We start from the raw sequence: 23,998 nt of genomic DNA, 5'->3' as shown, positions 1-23,998 counted from the left end.
GGTATTTCATTTTCATTTGGATTTTGACATTATAATTTTAGTCACATTTTTCTGTGATTAAAATGAAACACCACTATATATCATTGTAATCAAGGAAAAATGTGGATTTTGGGTTACTTTTTTAATATACAAATTGGGGGTATTTTATTTATCAGCGAAAACCAGGATCTCTGTTCATCACCATATAGTTACTATGTGTTTATGGTACAAAATAAAAGCTAAATGAAAACCCTAGATCATATAGGACAGTCCTGGAGGTCTTTGGAGGGGAGAATCAGAATATCTTGGTTTTATCCCCAGTTTTTATTTTTTTAAATTTCCGTAGGGCCTCACTTTCCCTATGTATAAAAATGAGTTGATCTATACCCAGACCTTAAAGTGTTGTAAGATCCATACACAGAAGATGTTTGTCAAGGTTGCTAAAGAAATTGGTAGGAGTTATTTTAATTTCCCTCTGGCTGTGTCTATGCAAGATGCTACTCCTTAGTTGTTACTTGGTGTGTGTACATGTGCTCCAAACTGTGCAGTTGTCACTGTGCAGTCTTTTAGTACTAGTTTAAGCAAGTATTAAATGACTGTGTAGTAACATGCATTACTGCGTGGTCCTGACACTGTATGGATTTTTCCCCATGCTACTGCACAGTGGTGGCTGCTGATGGTACATCAATGTAGTGTCTTGTGTGGGCATACCTACTGCACATTTATTTAGTACTTTGTATTAGCAAGTACTAAATAGATGTTCAGTAACTGGAGTTACTGAGCAGTAGCACTGGCAAACATTTTTTAAGTGACACCAAATAATACTTGTAGCCTAATAATACTATGCGGTAGCATATTAGCACTGTCCACATTGTGATGTGCTACTGTGTAGTATTAGGCTACTGCACACAGTGAACGTCTCATGTAGATGTGCCCTCTGACTCCAGTAATTTGGCATTAATCAGGGATAAGGATAGAGCCATAAAAAATGAATAACAAAAATGGGAGTGGTGATAAAAGGGAAGAATGCTTCATTTGTGCAACTCATATCAAAACCACTCCCAGAAACATGATTTTCAGATGGACTACCAATATATGCCAACTCAGAAAAATGCATTAAAATTTCCAAGATTTAACCCCTCGAATTAATATTTGTTCCACTGGAAATGCTGACAGAGACATTTTACTCTAGTGTCACTTTTGCTGCTCTTGGTATTCCCTTCAGTGAGATCCAGGCTCTGAAGTCATTAAAGGAAGAGAGAAAAAATTCACTACGGGGAAGCTTTTTTATCTTTGTGTCATTCATGGGGTCTGTGATATTATGGCCATGAAACAACTATAAATGCGAGGGCTGCCTTCTCTTTGGCATGACGGCACTCCTGCTGGCTCAGTGTCCCGAGCTCATTACAGCTTTCGACTTGTTCCAGCCTTCAGATTAAAATGATTCAGGTTACAGCATTTTAAACTCCACAAAAGGGTCAAGAGACTGTATTAGTTCAATGAGGCCACAGTTCATTTTCTCTGTCTCAGAGAAGCCAAAAGATAAAATAAATATTAATAGCCACACTTTGAAAGAATATTTGCTGTGCTGATATTGTAGTGAAATGCTACATTTCATACATGATGCAGCAAAACAATGTTTGGCTTTGTGCCGGTTTGAGAGAGAGAGAGAGAGAGAGAAAAGGAAGTAAATAATTTTACAGATTTACTTTTTTTTGCTTAGGGCATGGAGTGGCAACCCATGGCCCATGGACCAGATTTGGCCTGTGAAGACATGCAAAGGTCCAATCCAGCATGGGAGATCAGTGGTGCAGAGCTGCACTGGGCTGCCCGTCCTCTCTGCAGTTTTCCCCTCTGGTGTGAAGTCTGTTGTTTCACCACGTCTTCACTTCCCTCACTGCAGATAGGTCAGAAGTCTGCAGTGAGGGACGTGCAGATCTGACAGAGCAGAGTGAGTGCAGGCAGCTGGTCCCTGGGGGCAGCAGAGACTTCCAGCCCATAGCCCTGGCGGGATCACAAGCTCCAGCCTGTGCTGGCAATAGACTGCTGACCCTTGGCTTAGTGGATCTGAAATCCAAATGAAAGGGACATCAGCAAAGAGTAGTAGTTAAATTCAACTTGCTGGCTGAATCCGCTGCTCTTACACTGTTAGTGAAGACGTGGAAAGTGAGCTCATGGGAGGTTAACTGAATGGTTAGGGGGGAACAAAGTTAATGAAAGCATATTAAAGAATGATCAAAAACAACATATAGTTACTCATTTAATTAAGTCCTTGGGACAATTTCATTCCTTATGTAATCCTGTTAAGTTAAATGGGCTCACACCAGGGATGAATGTACCTCTTCTACTTGAAGTATGGTTTTAAATGTATTGTTGATGCCATTTTCAACATTTCGTAGACTAGATGAACTTGGAAGACAAAGCAAGAAAGTTTTTAAGGATGGCAGGGGAGGACTGCTGGAGGAGAGATGCATAGTGAGACATTGAATTTATATACCTCTAGAATCTTCCATTTCCACAGGAAAGTAGAGCTAGAAGGGATCTCAGGGGGTCATTTAGTCCAAGCTCATTCTTAAATTAGGATTATCCCTAACTAAACCATCCCACTCAAACATCTGTCTAACCTGCTCTTAAAATATTCCACTGATTAACAACCCTATAGTCACAAAGTTCCTCCTTATCTCCAGCCTAAATTTCCCCTACTGCAATTTGAGACCTGGCCCCTGCAGCCACAGAGAAAAGTCCCTCTCCATCGTCTTTATAATCACCCTTCCATGTATTTGAGATAGTTATCATATCCCTTGAATCTTCTTTTTTCCAGACTAAATAATACCAGTTCTTTCAGCCTTTCTGTATAAATCATGTTTCCCAGGCAACTGATTTTTGTTAGTCTTTGGTGGATTGCATTTAATTTGTTCACACCATTCTTGAAGTGTGGGATACAAAACTAGTGAGGGTTCACCAGCACTGAATAGAGCAGAAGAATCTCTTCTCATGTCTTGTGTAGATGCGGCCAGTATGCTGGTGGCCTTTTTTGCAGCCAGAGCACACAGTTCATTCATATTCAGCTGATGGTCCACTGTAACCCCCAAGTCCTTATTTGTAGTACTGCAGCATAGCCAAATATTATTACATCACATGTGTAGGACTTGCATTTGTCCTAGCTGACTTTCATCTGACTGACTTTTGGATCATTTCTCCAGTTTATCCAGGTCATTCAGGATCCTAGTCTTATGCTCCAGAGTGTCAGAAACTCCACCTAACTTGGTGTCATCCATAGATTTGCGAAGTGTGCACTGAATCCCATCCTTTGAATCATTAATGAAGATATTGAACAATACCTGATTGAGGACAGACCTCTGGGGACCCCCTATTCAATTTCTCATCCCAATTGGACATAGACCTGGCAATGAGTACTCAGTTATGTATCCATTTTACAATACTTTCATCCAGTTTCTTTTCCTTAGCTTATAAAGAGAGTATTGTGGGACACTGTGTCAAAAGTGGGGAGCAGGAGCGGAGGGAGCAGGGTGCACGTGTGCCACTCACACGGGCACCCCCTTACCCTTACCTCGGTGGTGGCGGAGGTAGCAGCAGCAGCAGAGGAGACAGCAGCGGGGGCAGCAACAGCTGATTCCCCCTAAGGTAGGTGGGGCAGAGGGCACGGCACAGCTGAGGTGGATCCGGAGGGGAAGCCCTTCAGTGCCGCCTTAGCTCGCCCGACAGGGAGCCGCGCTCTCAAGCCGCATGAGGGCAGCAAGGTAAGGTGGGCACGAGGTAGCTGCGCAGAGTGGCACCCCCAGGGAGCAAAAGCAGTGGGCGCAGCTCTGCAGGCATGGTGATGCAGACGCGGAGCGCAGCTGCCAGGGGCCCCGCTCAGGTGCTGCTGCCTACCATGGGCTCTTCTGAAGCCTCCACCCAGACGGAGCTCATGGTGGAGTCAGTGGCCCCTTTCCCCCCTGTCTGTGGAGGGGGCTCAGTGGGGTCCTGGGGTGGGGTGGGGCCTGGAGGTCTCCTTGCCTGTCCCTCCTGGGCACAACTTAGGGCCCTGGAGGAGCAGGTAAGTGAGCTCCAGGCAGCAGTGAGCAGGCTGAGGGGGATCAGGGATGCAGAGGATGAAATTGATGCCTATTTCTATTCTCTGCAGGCCCGGTCGCCCACTGTACAGCCCCCACAGGAGACGCATCCAACACAGGAGTGGAAGAAGGTGCCCAAATCCAGAGCTGCTAGGTCTAGAGCAGTGGAAGCTCCCCAGGTTCAGCTGGGGAACAGGTTTGATGCCCTGGCAGCTGTGACAGAGGAGGACAGTGGAATGGCCTCTGGCAGGGACGATGCTACTCTCCACACAACAGGGAATGGGCAGAGAGCGAACACCAGGAGGAAGAAACGCCGGGTCCTGGTGATCGGAGACTCCATCCTCCATGCTACAAGGACTGGAAGGTCCCATCTGCCGGCCTGACCCCTGGACATGAAAGGTCTGCTTCATGCCTGGGGCTCAAGTCAGGGACATCACGGAAAGGATCCCAGCCTACATCTGACCTGCAGACCCGTATCCCATGGTTGTCGTCCATGTGGGTACGAACGACGCGGCCAGAGGCAACCCTGACCACATTATGAAAGATTTCAAGGCTCTGGGAGACAAGCTGAAGGAGACGGGGGCACAGGTGGTATTTTCCTCTCTTCTTCCGATGAGTAGGCAGGGACAGGGACACGAGGCCTGCATTGGCATGGTCAACCAGTGCTTATGCAGCTGGTGCCACCAGGCAGGCTTTGGTTCCTTGATAATGACCCATGCTTTTGGGCGGGGGACTTGCTGGGGTGGGATGGGCTTCATCTCTCTCCTAAAGGCAAGCATGTCTTCTCTTCCAGGTTGGCTGATCTCATACGGCGAGCTTTAAATTAGCCTCACCGGGGGAGCGGGCCGCAGGAAGACAAGGAGACGCCATCCGAGCAGGACAGGTGACAAAGGCAAGGAGTGCTAAGGTAAGAAACGGGGGTCCAGACAGTCTCCCTAAACGGGGGGTGGCGCACACAGTCTTGCAAGGCCTAAAATGCCTATATACCAATGCTCGCAGTATGGAGAATAAACAGGAGGAACTCGCCCTCAGAATAGCTAGTTCAAACCCAGGTATCATAGGGCTAACAGAAACGTGGTGGGATTCGTCCCGTGACTGGGCAGTTAGCATTAGGGGCTATAGGCTTTACAGGCGGGATAGAGAGGGAAGGAAAGGTGGGGGTGTGGCACTCTATGTCAAGGAGCACTACACATCCTTTGCCAGCAGAATGGGATCAGAGGAAGGGCAGGCTGAAGTGCTCTTGGTTAAGATTCAAGGGGACCGTGGGGAGAGTGATTTGAGGGTACGGGTCTACTACAGACCCCCCAACCAAGGTGAGGAGCTGGACCGGGAATTTTTGGGCCAACTTGCAGAGGCACTTAGGGCAAGGGATGTAGTTGTCATGGGTGATTTAAATTACCCAGACATCTGCTGGGAGGAACAGTCAGCCAGGACGGACCGTTCCAGGAGGTTCCTAGCTGAGATACAGGACCTCCACTTAATCCAGGAGGTGCACAGTCCCACCAGAGGAAACGCCCTGTTGGACCTGATCCTGGCCACAGGCGATGACCTGGTAAGGGGCCTCCAGGTTCTTGACCCCCTGGGCGATAGCGATCATTGCTTGCTGGAATTCACCATCCAGCGCAGGGTGTCAAGGGCCTGCAGCAACACGGTAGCCCTAGAGTTTAGGAGGGCCAGCTTCAACAAGTTGAGACTAGTGGGGGAGGCGCTGGGGTCCTTGAGGGCAGGGGAACTCAGTGTCCAGGGCGTGTGGTCATTCCCTAAGAAAATGATACTCAGGGCCCAGGGGGAGTCCATCCCAACAAGAAGCAAGAGTGCCCGGAAGCCCCCCTGGCTCATGAAGGGCATCTGGGAATGCCTGCTTGCCAAAAAGGCGGCATACACCCAGTGGAAGGGGGGTCCTATCTCCAAAGAGGAGTATACCTCTGCTCGGGCGTGTAGGGGGGCTGTCAGGAAAGCTAAGGCAGACATAGAGCTAGGACTAGCGTCCAAGATCAAGGATAATAAAAGGTCCTTTTTCAAATACATAGGAAGGCTGAAGAAGGCACCAGGTAACGTGGGGCCCCTGCAAGGTACACGGGGCAATCTGGTGGTTGCGCCAGAGGAGAAAGCGGAACTCTGTAACCAATTCTTCATGTCCGTTTTCTTGTGCAGGGACGGGGACTTCCCCGCTGGGGTGCCAGATGGACTTGAGGGGAATGCCTCCAGACCTCAGGTTGGGGAGGACCGGGTTAGAGAGCTTTATGGAGGGGCTGGACGTGTTCAAGTCAGCGGGTCCAGATGCTCCCCACCCCAGGATGTTGAGGCAGCTAGCTGGGATTATTTCAGGGCCCTTGGCACGGCTTTACGAGCGCTCGGGCCTGGTGCCAGATGACTGGAAGATAGCTAATGTGGTCCCATCTTCAAAAAAGGGAAGAGGGAGGACCCAGGCAACTATAGGCCTGTCAGTCTTACCTCTATCCTTGGGAAACTCTTTGAGAAGATTCTCAAGGAGCACATCTGTGATGGGCCGGCTTCAGGGATGATGCTCAAGGGCAACCAGCACGGTTTCATTAGGGGTAGGTCATGTCAGACCGACCTGATTGCCTTTTATGATCAGGTCACAAAGGCACTGGATGCAGGGGTTGCTGTGGACGTAGTCTTTCTAGACTTCAGCAAGGCCTTTGACACCGTCTCCCATTCCATCCTCATTAAAAAACTAGGCAACTGTGGCATTGATGCCTACACAGTCAGATGGATTGCAGATTGGCTCAAGGGTCGTACTCAGAGAGTGGTGGTGGACGGGTCATATTCGACCCGGGGGGAAGTGGGCAGTGGAGTCCCCCAGGGCTTGGTCCTTGGGCCTGCACTGTTCAATTTCTTCATCAGTGATTTGGATGACAGGGTGAAAAGCAACCTGTTTAAATTCGCTGATGATACCAAAATTTGGGGTGAGGTGAGCATGCTAGTAGGGAGGGAAAGACTGCAGCAAGATCTGGATAGGTTACAGGAGTGGGCTGACATAAACAAGATGCGTTTCAATACTGGCAAGTGCAGGGTGCTGCACTTAAGCAGTAGAAACCAGCAGCGCACTTGTAGAATGGGAAACTCCCTTCTTGAGAGCACGGAGGTGGAAAGGGATCTTGGAGTCATTATTGACTCCAAGATGAACATGGACCGACAATGCGAGGTCACGGTTGGCAGGGCTAACCAGACCTTGTCGTGCATCCACAGGTGCATCTCAAGTAGAGCCAGGGAGGTGATCCTCCCCCTATATGTGATGCTGGTCAGGCCACAGCTGGAGTACTGTGTCCAGTTCTGTGCGCCCCATTTCAGGAGGGATATGGACAACGTTGAAAGGGTCCAGAGGAGGGCCACACGCATGATCCGGGGACTACAGGGCAGACCCTACATTGAAAGACTGTGGGACCTAAACCTGTTCAGCCGTCACAAGAGAAGGCTGAGGGGGGACCTGGTGACTGTCTATAAACTCACTAGGGGGGACCAGAAGGGTTTAGGGGAGACGCTGTTTCCCCTAGCGCCCCCTGGCATGGCAAGGAACAATGGACACAAGTTATTAGAGAGTAGATTTAGATTAGACATCCGCAAGAACTACTTCACAGTTAGGGCGGCTAGGAGCTGGAACCAACTTCCTAGGGAAGTGGTGCTGGCTCCTACCCTGGGGATCTTTATGAAGAGGCTTGATGACTACCTGGCTGGATTCATCTGAATCCAGTCTTTTTCTCCCGCCCAGGCGGGGGGTCGTGCTTGAAGATCTGCAAGGTCCCTTCCAACCCTACTTCTATGATTCTATGAAAAGCTTTGCTACAGTAAGGTAGTTCACATTCTTGTTTTCCCCCTAACCAAAGATCCTATTACTTTGCCATAAAAGGAAGTCATGTTGATCAGCCATCAGTTGCTCTTGATAAATCCATGCTGGCTGTTCCTAGATTCTTTGATGACTTGCTCCATGATCTTTTCTGGAACTGAAGTCAGACTTACTGGTCTGTAATTCCGCAGTTTTTTGTTATATCCTGACTCAGGTCACAATTTCAAATTAGTTTATCAGTATGTTTATTCTCTATTTATCGTAGGCAGAGGGAGAAAAAATTATTTTGGGTGGGGTAGCTGAGTGCATGCATGCTCTCCCCCCAAGCAGGGGAGATGGCGCAGCCCAGCAGCGGCAGACACATGGCATTGCATGGCTCCAGAGGAAGCAGGACACAGAGCCCAGTATGCAACAGCAGCCCTTCTCCATCCCACACACGTGTCCCCTGGGGTGTGCAAAATGGCAAGAGTACCCCTGCCCCCCTAGACAAGCTGCCCAGGCTCTGAACGTCCTGTAACCTAGCCCAGCCAGGGCCCCATTCACCCTAGCTCCCACCCTTGTCTCCTCCCTACTCCTTCCCTCAACGTAGAGGCCTTGATCTGCTCCCCAAGGCCCTTCCCCTTCGGAAAGTAGACTGATACTTATCTGCCAGTGCTGGGAAGTGATCCATATATCTTCTCAGAGGGCGTCCTGGGGCATGATGGTCTCAATCTCTCCCCTAAAGGTAAGAGTTTGTTTTCTTACAGGCTAGTTGACCTCCTTTGGCAGGCTTTAAACTAAGTTCATCGGGGGATGGGGATCCACAGGAGCAAGAGAAAACTCAACCAGGTGTAGGACCTGCCCAGGTAAGAGCTCAAGTATATACCAAGGGACCAGTTGTCTCTCAGGTAGTGGGAGTGCCCAGGGCTCCCTCAGGGGGATTAAGATGTCTCTTCACTAATGCAAGAAGCATGGGGAACGAGCAGGAGGAGCTTGCTCTCCTGCTTGCAAGTAGTATAATCGACCTGGTTGGCCTAGTGGAGTCATGGTGGGATGAAACATTTGACTGGGCATTAGACATAGAGGTCATAGGTTGTTTAGAAGAGATAGGAAGGGGAAAAAAGGTGGGGGGGTTGCACTGTATGTTAGGGAACAGTATACCAGTTCTACCTTCCAAATGGGACCAGAGGAAGGCTTAACTGAGACCCTGTGGGTCAAACTTCAAGAAGGGTTGGAGGAGAGGGATCTGGTGGTAGGGGTTTACTACAGGCCACCACATCAGGAGGAAGAGCTGGATCTGGAATTTTCCAGGCAGCTGGGGAAAGCCATGTGTGCAAAGGATGTTGTGGTCATGGGGGATATGAATTACGCTGACATCAACTGGGAGGAGCAGTCAGTCAGGTCTAGCCACTCACGAAGGTTTCTGACATGCGTACAGGGCCTACACCTTGTGCAGGAGGTACTCATCCCCACTGGAGAAAACGCCATACTGGATCTGGTGTTAGCCTCTGGGGATGACCTGGTGGGGGAGGTGCTAGTACAAGGGAGGCTAGGGGACAGTGATCATGAAATGATCCAGTTTGCTATTCAGAGAAAGGTGGGGAGGGTAAGTAGCACAGCGCAAATGCTTGACTTTAGGAAAGCCAACTTCAATGTGCTCAGGGCAGTAATCAGGGAGGCACTCGGAGCCGAGGGGGTAGCTAGTAGGGGGGTCCAGGAAAGGTGGTCCTTCCCCAAGGAGGCTATCCTTGGGGCGCAGCAGGATGCAATTCTTCTGTTCAGGAAGGCGGGAAAAGGGTCCAAGAAACCTTCATGGCTGAGCGCAGATATCCAGGCTGGCCTGAGGGCAAAGAAAAAAGCATACTGGCGGTGGAAGCAGGGGGCAGGGACAAAGGAGGAGTACACCTCCCTGACCTGAGCTTGTAGGGATTTGGTAAGGGAGGCTAAAACAGCACTGGAGCTTAGATTAGCTTCTGGGTTTAAGGATAACAAAAAGTCCTTCAAGTATATAGGTAGCAAGAAGAAGTCTCGGGGTAACATTGGACCCCTACGAGGCAGGGCAGAGCAGTTGGTGACGGATGTGCGAGAGAAGGCAGAACTCTTCAACAAGTTCTTTGCCTCCGTGTTCCTGTCCGCTGACAATGGGGTGCTTTAGGGTGATAGCGTAGAGAGGCCCAGGAAGGATGCGAGTCCCCCGACTGTTAGTTCAGACCTAGTTAAGGATTACCTGGAGGGCTTAGATATATCCAAGTTGGCAGGCCTGGATGACCTTCATCCGTGGGTGCTGAGGGAATTGGCTGGTGTCGTTGCGGAGCCATTGACATGGCTGTTCGAGGACTCCTGGTGCTTGGGCCAAGTCCCTGAGGACTGGAAAAGGGCCAATGTGGTCCCTATTTTCAAGAAGGGGAGGAAGGAAGAGCCTGGCAACTACAGGCCAGTCAGCCTCACTTCTATCCTGGGGAAGGTCTTTGAAAAAATTATCAAGCGCCACATTTGTGAGAGCCCTGCAGGGGAAGTGATGTTGAGGGGCAACCAACAGGGGTTTGTGCCAGGCCAATCCTGCCTGACTAACCTGGTCCCTTTCTATGACCAGGTAACAAAGAGCTTAGATGTGAAGGAGGAAGTCGATGTCATCATCTTGGCCTTCCAGAAGGCCTTCGACACAGTGTCCCACCCAATTCTGGTGGGCAAGCTGAGGGACTGCGGCATTGACAAATGCACAGTCACATGCACTGACTCATTGATTCTGTGATTCATATGCTGGGCTATGATCCTGGCTGCATGCATACCCCTCCCTACTCCTGTTGCAGCCTCTCAGAGCCTGTGGCCAGGCTGCCTTGAGGCTCTACCTCCCCCCACATTTGGGGGGATAAACCCCATTAGCCCCAGCCTTCCACTGTCTGTGCTGTTTATGCACATCAGAAACAGTCTTCTGTGTTACAAAAGTCTGAATATTTCATTATTTGAAGCTTAGAGACTCAAAAAAGGCACTGGTAGTAGTGTAACTAGGGCAGGGTATGTGCCGGGCAACAGCTCTTGAGTGCCGGTTTAGATGGGGTGACAGTACGGAGTCCTCCCAATAAGAGTCCTTTCACAACATGCACAGCCCTGTGCAATCCAGGGTGAGCAGGATATCTGGTGGGGGTGGGGGTATGGGAGGAAAGTGGAATGATGCCCCTCCTTCCTCAGGGACTTTGCCAGGGGAGGATCAAACATGTCCCTGGGGGTGAGGGATGAATGGGTACCCAGAAGGGCCCCTGGGCAGCCTTCATTGTTTGTACCTCAGCAGCAGCAGCCCAGCCAATGCTGCTAAAATAATAGCAATTGCTTCTGAAGTGAGAAGGGACTGGGCAGGTAGGATTCCTCTCCCTCTCCCCTTCCTCTCTCCTACCTCATCCCTCACGCCTCACTCTCCAGTGGTCAGTATAATTTCCCACCCCACTGCCACCCTCCCCCGTGTTGGCTGCTAAAAACTTGCAGCATCTCTGGGTGATGATTTACCTCTTTAAAACACCCAGGTCCATTATTTAGGCACCACTGACATTCCCCAAACCCCCACTTAGTTGCTTCCTAATTCTGTAGGTATCTATATGCTTTTGGCATCTAAGCTTCTTTTGATGGGTGTGCATTAAGCTACTTAAGTGCCTTTATGACACTACTAATGACACTGCTTTAACAAGTTCCTTGTTTCATGATGCATCTAGAGCTCTGTTTTCTTCCTGAATATTTGCTTCTCCCCCCGCCCCATCTTTTCACCTCTGTTTCAGCCATGTATAACTCTTACCTTCAGGTCTCCCTAAAACAGACACCCACACGCACTGATGTGTACATTTAAACAAATTTCTTAACTACTCCATGCTAAATTCTGGTTAATATTTTGAAGCGTAGGTGGGGCAAATCTGACCAAATACTGGTTTTTCTAAAAAAATCTTCCTTCCCAGGACAGAGAGAGGGGGAGAAAATGGTACTCATCAACTTCAGAAATGTGTGAGAGCTCCTTCTAACACAACGCAAAGTAACAGGACTACTGGATACCAATGAGAAGAATGAATATTCTCTGGGAAGTACTTGGACATTTAATAACAAGAGATCTTTCTTGTAAAGTTTTTTTTTTTTAACTGTCCTACTAATACTTAGAAGAGGAATATTATTCTCTCTCAAATGTTGAGAATGATTTTTTAAAAATCCTGTAGATTTTTTCCCCCCCAGAAAATATGACAGGAATTTTCCACATGGGACATAACAGCTTCTTAACAGTTTTTTATCCCATTCTACACTTTCCTTTACCCTAGAAGACCCACAAACTCTTAAAGCTTATTTTATTTATTATTTAAGTAAAAATGTTATTCTGTGAAAATTGTAACAATTTTCAAGACCAACTTATTTCTTTACAAAAGTTGACTCCTGGTCCTTTATGACAGTGATATAGTGCTTATGATTTAGTTTGTTTCTCTGTTCGGAAGCAATTTTATATTTGTGTATATGTGTATATATGCACATACACAGAGAGAGAAGAAAAATTAATAATTGACCCTGCCCAGCTTCCTAATATGCCATGTAATTTATTTATACTATGAATACTTTGTTTTTCTAATTATTTTAGACCCTTTACCTGACATGCTACAACTACACAATGCTTTCCCCCTCCCTTCTTTTTTTTTTTAGTTTGGGGATTCCTTTCATTACCAATGAAAGAGACGAAGTTTTTCAGTTTCGTTCTCTTAGATTCTGATATTATAATTCATTCATTAATTGATTGAGTAAGACTGATCAAAACATGACATGTCCATTTGTTGGGAAATTCTGACATTTTGAAATCAGTTTCCATTCTGAATTGGAATGAAAACAAATATGTTGAATCTTGTGGCAAAATGGAATAAAAATAATAATTTTGTCCTGATAGAATTGTTCTGTTTTGATATCTTTGACAAATTTTGTTCTTTCTATATTAGATATGAAGAAATGTCAAAAGGGAAAAAAAAGCAGAGCATTGTTTGACTCAAAATATTTTTTTAAACAAAATTTCATTGACATCAAAATTTTCCATGGGAAGATTTTAATTTTTGATTAAAATAGTATGTTCCTCGCTTGAGAACCTTCTCTGAACTGCTGAGTGTTTTCACCTGTCATTAAAGTCAGTATGAAGGCATTCATTAACCTTTATGTGTGGGAACTCTATCTAGCAAAACTTAAGAAAACTGTGAAGGTTTGGGGAGAAAAGGAAGGAATCCATAAAATTGTTCTATGGCAGCTCTGTTATTGAAAAAGTAGTGGTTACAATTGACTGATTCAAAGTCAGCTCACTGACTCCTCCCTGGTGATTGCAATGTAAAATTTGAGATTCTGAAGTTAAAATGATGGTATGGAAGGGGATTCTGGATGCTTCATTAGTGATAATAGTATAAATCATCCCCAAAAGCTATCGTAGACCCCAGAGTATGATACGGCTGTTCAAGAGAGAAATTTAGAAGGTTCATTAATGAAAGCTCAGTGAAGTGAGCAGCTCTGAGAAGCATTATTTTCCTTCTTCTTGTGACACAGTAGAATGGTTTGGAGCATGGGAACATTTTACTATAATTTATGTTCCATTTGAATGCTATACTTAAATTTTACAAAACTCCCACAGTAGGTAAATGAACTCATTTGTCACACTGCACGTTATTTTTATTTCCCCTTGTCTGATAGTTAAAATTATTAACAACATCACTTTAAATTCAATTTCTTATTTGTAGAAAGCCCCAAATTTAGGGTAGCACAAATTACATATACTGCATAGAGTAGTAGTATAATTTCTATTGGCCTCCCTCTGTGGCCATATGTCTGATGGTAGAGTACACAAAAGACAGTGTAAAGGTTGTACTACCGTCTAATGATAACTAGACCTTTTAAACAATAAACCTCTCAAGTGAGCAATATACATTCTGTTCTCTTTTCCTCACTTTGTGCTGCTTTAAATCAAAGCCAATGGTTAAGCTATTGCTAAGAGGCTGGACATGTTGTCTGCAAATGAATAGGCCATCCGCCAAGTAACTAGATCTCACTCTTGATAGAGGAAGAACATTGTTCACTAAAATAGTTTGTCTTTTGATGCCAAAGGAAATCAAATCGTAATCAAGGGCTGAGAACGGACTGAAGTCATAAAGACTGGCTTGCTTCAGACTTTGGCAGCCTCACATGTTCCCAGGCATATTAAATATAATTTACGTTTACAGAAGGGAGAGGCTTTATTGCATTGGAAATTTGTTTTAAATAACACTTAAGTGAACCGTCGGTGGGAGAAGCCAGGGATAGAGAGCCAGATTCTGCTGACAGTTGTGCCAATAGAAATCCAGAACAATTTTAAGAGCTTAAACAGAGTAATTCTGGATTTACACTAGTATAAATGAAAGCCCAATCATACCTGTTGTCTTTGATCAGAATGGAATGGCCTTGAATTGTTAGCAATGACCAGATTTCATAGACTCTGGTTACGCTTTCCAAGTAAATTACACCAACTAGCCATGAAAGCTAATAGTATAATCTTCATTCAATTACAGAAAACACTTATACCTATATTTAATTATGTATGATGAGTTTCCAAAAAAAAAGAAAAAAATCTATCAGTAGTTTTAAGTAGAGAAATCCACTAAATTTTATAGAAGCTATGTAGCTTCATATAGAAGCAAGAAGGTAGTTTCAAAGGGTTATGATTTATCTTCTTAGTTGTATAAGTTTATATGCATTTATTTAGCATGGTGAAATGGCACATTTTAACTTCTGAGTAAAACTGGTCAGAAAAATCGCATGTATTTCAGTGAAAGTCCCTGTGGGAGAAAATAGTTTGAATTGAATTAATTGGAAAAATGTAAAAAAAATTCTGATATCAAGAAATTAGAAAAATGTTATTTTATGGACAGGTAAAATATTGCTTCCTCCCCCCCCCCCAACGCCCCTTAGATATGGAACTAATGGAAACAAATGTTTAAATAACAATGTTTCATATGAAATAGAAATTTTAAGTTTCATGTAGTCCTATTGATGATCTGGTAGAGTAAACAGGAAAATTTCATTTTAATGCTTGGTGCAAGCTGAGCCCAGAGATTTCTATTTGAAGCTAGCACGATAACAAACTTTACATGTAAAGTTTGTTTTACATATTGGCACTAAATCATGAATAATAGAATCAGAGAAATAAAAAGCAAAACCTTTTGTATGGGCGTGCCATTACCAAACCATACTAAACTTTATATACCATAGCTCTGTCACATTAAAGTTATCAAATTCAATATAGTTTACAGAACATACAGGAAAATTTGACTCCAACAAAAACCATAGGGCATAATTAAATGACTAAAGAAATGCTGTGCTTGGTACTGGATTTGAAAATTTAGACTTTTTTTATTATAAGGTGGATGTTCCAGGATTTCCTTGCACAGCTCAGCAGCATACTTCTGTTGAATTAAGGAGTAGCGTTTTGCTGTCCCTTCAGGCTTGCTCTATAAAATGAATCAGACAGGATTTAAGCACCCAACTACCATGTTAGGTGCAAAATCCAAACCTTACATCCTCAAAACCCCACTCAGCTGCTGCCTAACCCTGAAAGGTGCAAAGTCCATAGGTGTTTAAGCTTTTACAAGTAAAATTTACTACTCACTTAAGTGTCAGCTTCTAGGCATCCATGCCACCATCTCAGGCTTGAGAGTACTAGGTGACTGTCTCACACTTAAATCCTGTCATGATTCACAAACTAGGCAAATCCTAATCTATCATAGTAGCATGCTTTGATCAAATCTTGCATGAGATGCAGCTGTAGTGGGTGGTATATTCCTGCAGCAAGAGCATTCAGTCAGGATGGAGAGACCTGATTTCAAATCATTACTCTCCCTCTGAGCACTTAACCCCAAAATCTGACCTTCCAGGAAAGTACCTGAACCACTAGGTTATAGACTATTCTGAAATAGATTTTCACCATCTCTCCTTTTGGAACAATCTCAGTAATCATACACTATTTAAATATTAATTGGAGAAAGGACTGGATGCTCAGCCTCCCTTCCCTCAGATGTGTTCCTTAATTACTAGGCAGTAGACTCTTTCTAGCTCACTCTTTGGCCCAGTGAAAGAAGAACTCTTTCAACAGAGGTGTGAATAGACTCAAAATATTCTACAGCCTAGCAGCTGGAGTTCTTGTGAGATGGAGAAAGCCTCTTCAAGTAGTGAAATGATTTAAATCCAGGTCTCCTACATACATGACGGCTTGAGCAACTGAACAAAAGGAGAGTACTACCACTTCTGGTAAATGTACATTGTGAGAAAGGACTGATTTGGGTGGCCATCCCTATGTTTTAATAATTGTGAATCCTGATTGGCAAGAGGCGCTTCCTTTCAGTCTTTTTTTGAAGACAGGGCTTGAGAACAGCTCTTTTGCTAGCACTTCCAACTGTCAAGTTAAGGCAGTATCCCACTGAACATTTTGACTTTGGTCCTATTCTGAGATGCTTTCTCCTGGATGGTGATGGTAATTTAGACACATTTAATCAAATAAATTAGCTAGATGCTGCAGCTGGGTAGACATAGTTTTAAGTCAAAAGAAAAGTATAAATGAGCAGGGATGAAGAGACTTTATCAGAGACCAGGCAAAACATTCTTATGTTAGAAAAGAGGGTATGTGGTCCAGTCATTATGGAGCTTCAGGAAACTGCCTTGTTTTGGGATAACAATGGCCTTGTTTTGGGATAACAATGGCTGTGGAGAGGGGAAGATGAAGGTACAAGCAGTTTACAGTAACAGCAGGCCAGAAGGGTAATAAGAATCATCTGTGTGACTTAAAGTTATCTTTCTTCCCCAGCTGAAATGTTCAATGGGTGGATACAAGGCCTGTGCAGAGAGCCCAAAATGGTGAGGCTAGTTTGTATGCAAAGTGCCATGCCACCAAGCCATGAACTAAATAGCCACAAAATACATTGGTACTGACAGAGATACAACAAACTGACAATAGTTTAAAACAGCCAGTGGATAATCCTATGAGCTCTATAGCAATGGTTTCTTTACAGTAAAGGTTGCCAGAATCTGGAATGGGCTTCCAAGGCAGGTGGTGCTGCCCCCTACCTTGGGGGGTCTTCAAAAAGAGACTGGAGAAGTATCTGGCTGGGGTCATCTGACCCCAGCAATCTTTCCTGCCCCGGGGCAGGGGGTCAGACTCGATCTGCTGAGGTCCCTTCCGACCCTAATATACATGAATCTGTGTTTTGGGATTGACAAATGTAGATTGCTTTTAAAATACAGTGGGTCTAGGTGATTCTGTAAACTAGGCAAGGGAGACCTTGGGGTATGTGAATGTGTTCATTACTGGTAGAACACAAACACACATATGAACCTACTCTTAACATGTTTATCTGTATTTTCTGGGCATGTCTGCATGTTCATCAATGTGCTGCAGTTACTGTGCATTAAGTTTAGTATTTGTATGAACAAGAACTAAATCAACATGCAGTAACTGATGTTACTGAGCAATAGTGCTGGCATATGGCTTTTTAGTTATGATAACTGTGCCTAATACAGTTTTTCCCGTGGCACACTACTGTGCAGTAGTACCAGGCTCTCATGTAGACCTGCCCTCTATGAAGAAAATCAGCCTATCAAGGATGATAGAATTGATAGTCTCAATATTTTCTTAATCCTAAGAGATTCAGTGAGGCATCCTCAGCCCACCAAAATCCACTTAAAGATCCACTTAAAGATTTTGTGAAACAACTTTGGAATCCAACTGGCATCCTTAAAGCCCCATTCCCTGGTTTTTGCACTGCTCATCCCAGGATCTTATTTTTCAGCCATGCTTGAGCTTTCTCTTCCTCTACTTTCATGTTGAACAATGGAGCAGAGTGTATATAGATGTTAATAGGATTATTTGTGTGTTTCTTTAAGTAGAAACAAACAAGCTGGTTTAGAAGTTTTTTATATTTTTTTTTCATGTGTTTGTTATGCTTTCTCCCTTCCCCTTTCCATTGTCTTGTAAACATGTTACAGATTTGATTGTCCACTATTAAAAACAATAGAAGGTACACTATTGATCAGGCTGCATGAGAATTTGCTGTATGTCATCCATCTCTGGTCAGGATATGACTTTGGAATTTTTCTTGAATAAAAATTATATTAAAATAGAAAAAAGGAGTGAAAGGGTATAAAAAGGAGTATTTGTAAATACTGTTACAAATCAGGCAGCTGCTACTGCTGTCCCTTCCTTTCATCTGTATGGGACTAGAAGGAAGATGGATTTAAGGAACACCTTCTTTGAGTGAGCATGGTGAGTTAGTGTTTCAGAGATCCTGGCATACCACCATTTTTAGAAAAGCATGGTATGCACAAATTCATTAGAACATCTATTGACCACACCTATCTGATTGATCATTTCAGTAATGAACTGTTTACTTTTTCCTAAACAGTTGTCTTCGTTACCTGGCTACACAAACTGGATAGACTATTTCTGTCATCTTACACTCTATTGCCTTTGTTTTATTTTATTCTCAAATGAATTAGGGCCCATAAATTTAAAAATAATGGCTGTTCACAAATGGGAACATTAGGAAATTATCTGAAAATGAATCTGTGCCAGAAATATTGGATTTAATTTGCAATTAAGACACACTACATTCTCAGTCTGATAGAAATAATTTCCCTACATTGAAATGCGGTATTTATTGGTTATTGAAAAAAATAGTAACATAGTTACAATTACTAGCATGTCATTACAAAAAAGAGATTTTTGATATGTTTTGTATGCTCAGGAAAAGAGGCTGTCCTGTTTGGACCATCCTGAATAGCAAATGTATTAGTGGATGTTGCCTTAAAAATTGTATAATTCAAATTAATCATTTGACATTGTTTGATCATAGATGTTAATTACAGGAAGTGACATTTATCACCATATAGGCAATGGGATGAATTACGAACAGAGCTGACAGTGATGCTTCAAATTAATGTTTCCCTAACACTTGTTATTATTAGATTCTGCTATAAGTATGTGAATATGCATAGGATGATAAAGTATAATGTTCTATTTATTTCTTATTCAAATTATCATCTAAATACAGTAAATATGTAGACTAGCCTACAGTACATTTGATATATCCAAATTATAACTGCTCTAGGAAGAAACTGAACTGACTGACATGTCAACAAGAATAAAAATATCCTTCTATTAAAACTATCCTTTCACTAAACTGCTTTTCAGGATGGTTTCTCAAAGTTTTCAGGAAGTGGGGGGCTCAGGTTCTAGGCACCTTTCCCCAAGGTAGTATTTAAATCCACATCTGCCTTCTGCACAGTGCTCTAACCACCAGGCCACAGGTTAGGCATTATACGAGACCTTTTCACCCCTTCTGTACTAAATTGCAGGCTAGATTGGCACTCTTCACCATTCCATTTGAAGCTGGTACACTGTGTAAAAAACACACCATAACTGTGGGGCCAGAGACTGAGTAAGCAAAAGGGAGAGTATCTCTGTAGCCCAATGATTGGGTCATTATTCTAGAAGGAGAGAGTTCTGGTTTCTAGTTCCTGTTCCCAAAACATGTTATTCAATGACTTTTTAATGAACAATAGATAAGCAGTTCCACCTAGGCTGAGTAAAGCCCAGAACCCAGGTTTTCCACTTCCTAAGTAAATGGTCAAAACATTAAGCTATTACATAAAGGATGGATGGTACCATCACTGCTTATATTTTGGAATAGAAGTAGCCATGGCTTCTGTGCTTTGTTGTCCATGTTGTCAGTGTTTGTTAGATGACTGCAGAGCACTCATTTACCATAGCCCCACAGTGTTTAGGTGCAGGGATACCTGGTTTGAGAATCTCAAGTGGATTTAGGAGAGAAATAGTTACTGAAAAACTGAGCTTAGCTGAAATGGCAGCAGCTCCGGGCACGTGTTCAGCTAAATTTTCTTCTGTGACCTTAAGTGTCTTTGGGCTCTCAGATGTCTAAGTGATTAGGCAGGGATTTTGTGGGTTGTATTTTTAGACTTGGGAGCCTAAATTCTACTTAGCTGAGACACAGGCTCAAGACAGACATTCAATTAAAGACACAGTGGGCGCATCTACATACACCTGTAACTTAGGTTACTGTGGAGTAACTATTGTGACATATGCCAAATTGGGCATAAATTTGCTACCTGCTGTCGAGGATCCGGAGCTGGCGAGCCAAGCTCACGGTCTCAGTCACGGTTGGTTGGCCGGGTGGTGGCAAATTGGACACGAACAGGTGGGAATACTGGCGTGGAGCTCTGAGACACGGATACGTAGCGGGTTTTAAACATAGAGAATTTATTAGACTTACACTTCTGAGGCGTAGGTATCGGTGCTTTCTTCAGTTACAGTAAAACTAACAATGGAAAACAACGAAGGGGTCTGTTGGCCCACGAGGTTCACAGCGAGCCCTTGCTTTCTACCCCTGGTGCAAGCTCAGGGATAGGTGCGGCTGCCTACTGCTAGTCTCAGGGCTGGTCAACAGCTCATTAACGGGAAACACGAACGAACAGTAACAAAACTGTAACTCGTCGTGACGCCAGTCCAAGGTGATGGACAACAAACGGATGGTTGGTGGAAGAAGCCGAGGTCAAAAACCGGGAGGTGATGCAGCGGAGACATCAGGTTAGTAAGGATGAGCCGAACCATAATCAATGATGGAAGCCGAGGTCAATCCAAGCCAGATAAGTAGAAACCAGGTTATCAACAGAATCCAAGAGGGTGATCCGAAATCGCGGTCAAAGGTCAGAACGAAGGTAAGTAAGCCAGCAGATCAATACAGTATATGAAGTAGAAACGAATGACACTAAAACGCCAAACGAAGAAGGAGACTGATAAGCCCAAGGGCTTAACTGGAGGACAGTCCCTGCCAAAGCAGCCTCTGTCTCCAGCTATGCGGGTCTCCCCAGTTGTGAGACAGTCTCTGCTAACAGCAGTCTCTGCACCCACACTGGGTCCAGGTCTCCCCCCGTGGGAGGGGGTCACTGAAGTTTTATCAGAATTTAGTGGCCAATCAGAACGCTCTCCGCAGCGAAATTTCTAGTCTGATTACATCATGTCAGGTTCTGACTGAGCATGCTCTCAGAAGCTGACACATTCTGAGCATGCGTCTGTGGGGAAAGTAGGTCAGCAATGATTGACAGGTCCGCAGGTCACCCGGGGGGCAAAGGCTGGGTGAGCCTTGGAACTTTCCACTCACAGAGTCAAATATGCATGTCAGTTCCAGTTCTTCTGTGTTGGCAGCATATATCTAAGATTTTCCCGTGACACCTGCATAATGCAGGTAGCAAACTTACACCCAAGTAGTTACTGTGCAGTAAGGCATGTGTAGATATCTTACTGCACAGTAACCTTGTTTGTGCGGACTGATTTAGGACTAACTTTAGTCCCAAGCCAATCCATACACAGCTTTACTGCATGCGTAGACACTGAGTAAAAGCCGCTTACTGCACAGTAACTTACTGTGCAGTAAATGCACATGTAGACACACCCAGTGGGATCTGATTTGTGATCCCAACAATCATGCCTCCTACCATGATATATTTTCATGGCAGGAGATGTAATTGTGGGACTGTGGATCAGATTTCAATCATGCCTTATTGTTGATTTAGAGGGAGCCTGGTATCTGGTATACTTCCAGGGTGAGAAGTGCCCATCAGCTGATGGGCACTCACAGCCTTGGAGTCAAGGGCACCAATGCACCCTTGAAGCTGGGAATACCAGTCAGCTGATCAGCTTGGCCTAGGGTTACCGTATTTCCAGTACCTGTGGGGGGTAGGGTGGGAAAGGGGAGAAGAGGACAGGGGGGTGAGGGGAGAGGGGGCTGAGAGAGGGAAGGGGTATATGACTGTGGGGGGGGGCAGCAGTGATAAGCCTGTGCCCTGCCTCTGCCTCTCACTCCTGAGGAACTATACCCTGCCCCCAGTCCTGCCATTGCCCCTCACTTCCAATCCACAGCTCCCTGGCCCCCTCAGCCCTGCTGCCCATAAACACACATACCTGGGCCGTGGGTACAGAGCACATGATCCCCTGACAGCCAATCACCTTGCACCACTGCTCCCAGCCCCAAACAGCCAAGCTGAAAGTGCCTGGGGAAAACAGAGGCAGAGCAAAAACCCAGATACTTGCTTGCATTTTAAAAACCTGCCCAGACAGGAGGATAGGGGGCCAAAAAAAAAAAGAGGCCACGTCTGGGGAAAAAAAATCAGGACATATGGTAACACTGGCCTGGCCCCACATTCAATTCATGGTGTGACAGGAACCAGCCACAAAGTTATTACAAACATTTTGGGTAATAACTTTATGGCTTATTCCTTGTTTTATTGCACCATTAATTGAATGAATAAGTGGCTGGGCAACTACTTAAAGGGCTCATCTACATGAGATGCTTTACCACACAGTTGACTAAAGCTAGGGACAGACATTACACATAAACCAGTTTAAGTGATCAGAACCTGTAACAGAACAGACATTCAGTGCACATAAACCTGTTTGAAAATGGCTGAAACCAATTTGAGATAAACCTGGTTGAATGTAGCATCAGACTTCACTGATTTGGCTCAAACCAGTTTATGCAATGTCTGTCCCAGCCCCTTTGCTGGTTTAAGTTAAATCAGAGACCCCCAGCATCCCAGCATACTCCATCCCAGGTGGTTGGGGGGTGGGGGTGTTGGGCAGGACTCTCTGGTCAACAGCAGGGCTGGCCATTCCCCCTGCTGTCTAGCTGGAGCAGGGGTGGGGCATGGTCAGATGTTGGCCTGTCATCACCTCTGAGACAAATTCCTCCCTCAGTCTCCTCTCCCCCTGCTGCCAAAACCCTGTGGACATCTATGGCTTTCCTGCAGCCAGGCAGAGATGGAGTTAATTCCTCCCTCTGTCCAGCTTGCCTGCAGCCAAGGAGGTGATTAATTCCACAGCAGTCCTGGAGCTGGTGAGAGAGGCAAGACAGGCACCTGTGTGCCCAGAGCCAAGACATGCAGGATGAGACTGAGAGGTGGGAAGTGTTGGCAAAGACCCAGCACCATATGTGCTGGGGATGGAGTTAAGGGAAGTCAGCTGGAAGTGGCAGATGAGAGATTGCAGAAAGCTACATTTACATTATAAAGCAGAACCTGTCAAACCTAAACAAAGCCTTTCTGAATGCCTGGCTGTAAGGAGACACTCTGCCTTCAGGATTAGTAAGACTTATGCAAGACTTTCTTTTGTCTTCCTGCTTTACATTTTAAGTTAGACTGAGTTGTGTATGCTGTGTTTTACTGGGCTGTATCTTAGCTTAAGTAAAGATTTTTGGTAGTTCCCTGTTGTATGCTTTGCAAATTGTTGTGTTCAATACATGCTTGCTTAAAAGAGAGAGAACTTCCCCCACTCAGTCTGGTAGCAGCTGAACCTGCCCCTTCCCTCCCCCCCCCCAATCTCCTTCCCCTGGCTGGTGGCTGGCATCCTATATGTCCTGCTAGCCCTGGCTGGTGCCTGGCCATGCCACCTCCACTCCAGCAGGGAGGGGTGAGAGCTTTGGAGGGCATCTCTCTTCCCTTCCCTTTGGCAGTGGCTGGCAGGCATGCTCTAGCATCCCCTGGCTTCTGGCTTGAGCCACTGCAGGCATGTGGGTGCATTTCATGATTCAACAGGTAATGTCTGTCTAGTTATTAATCAGTTTAAGCTGTACAGTTTAGACTAATCTGCAAAGAGTGAATCCCATTGGGGGACTACCACCACTGCTGGCCGGCTGAGCAACCCTTGCAAAGCCAGCAGGCCAAGGTACTTAAGGGGGCCCACCCTTGCCCCAGCCCTGGTACAATCTGTGGGCAAGGCAAGACCCCCCAAGGGGACACTTGCCTGCCTGGACACAAATGCCAGGAGCTTGGGGAATAAGCAGGACGAGCTCGTCCTCCTGCTCAATGCAAATACTTATGATATCATAGAGATAATGGAAATCTCTATGACACCCATGACTAGACCTCGGGTATAGATGGCTATACCCTGTACAGGAGGGATCATGTAGATAAAAGGGGCGGGGGTGTAGCTGTCTATGTTAAGGAAAGCTACATGTCCCTGCAAGCTGATGCTGGTGACCAGGGTGGATGACTGGAGACCCTCTGGGTTAAAATCCATGGGGAACACAGCACAGGGGACACAATGGTGGGAATCTACTACAGACCTCCC

General features: G+C 45.2%; 1 long non-coding RNA gene across 2 annotated transcripts in view; it reads left to right on the top strand.

Moving 5' to 3' along the window:
- LOC149874766 (uncharacterized) overlaps positions 1–18,428 on the top strand; it is a 90,193-nt gene extending 71,765 nt beyond the window's left edge. The window contains exons 2-5 of one of the 2 annotated variants that reach the window (XR_016438528.1): positions 3,183–4,643; positions 4,849–4,962; positions 8,610–8,708; positions 11,784–18,428. This is a non-coding gene — a long non-coding RNA (uncharacterized LOC149874766). Of the gene's footprint in view, positions 1–188; positions 4,644–4,848; positions 4,963–8,609; positions 8,709–11,783 lie in introns of those variants that run through there. The other variant, XR_016438527.1, reaches the window with a different exon arrangement.
- Positions 18,429–23,998: the final 5,570 nt, after the last annotated feature.

This window comes from Crocodylus siamensis, chromosome 1 (assembly GCF_052110815.1).
Source record: "Crocodylus siamensis isolate JL-2025a chromosome 1, ASM5211081v1, whole genome shotgun sequence".
NCBI lineage: Eukaryota > Metazoa > Chordata > Crocodylia > Crocodylidae > Crocodylus > Crocodylus siamensis.
Note: the sequence above shows the minus strand (reverse complement) of the source record. Positions and strands in the feature narration are given on the sequence as shown.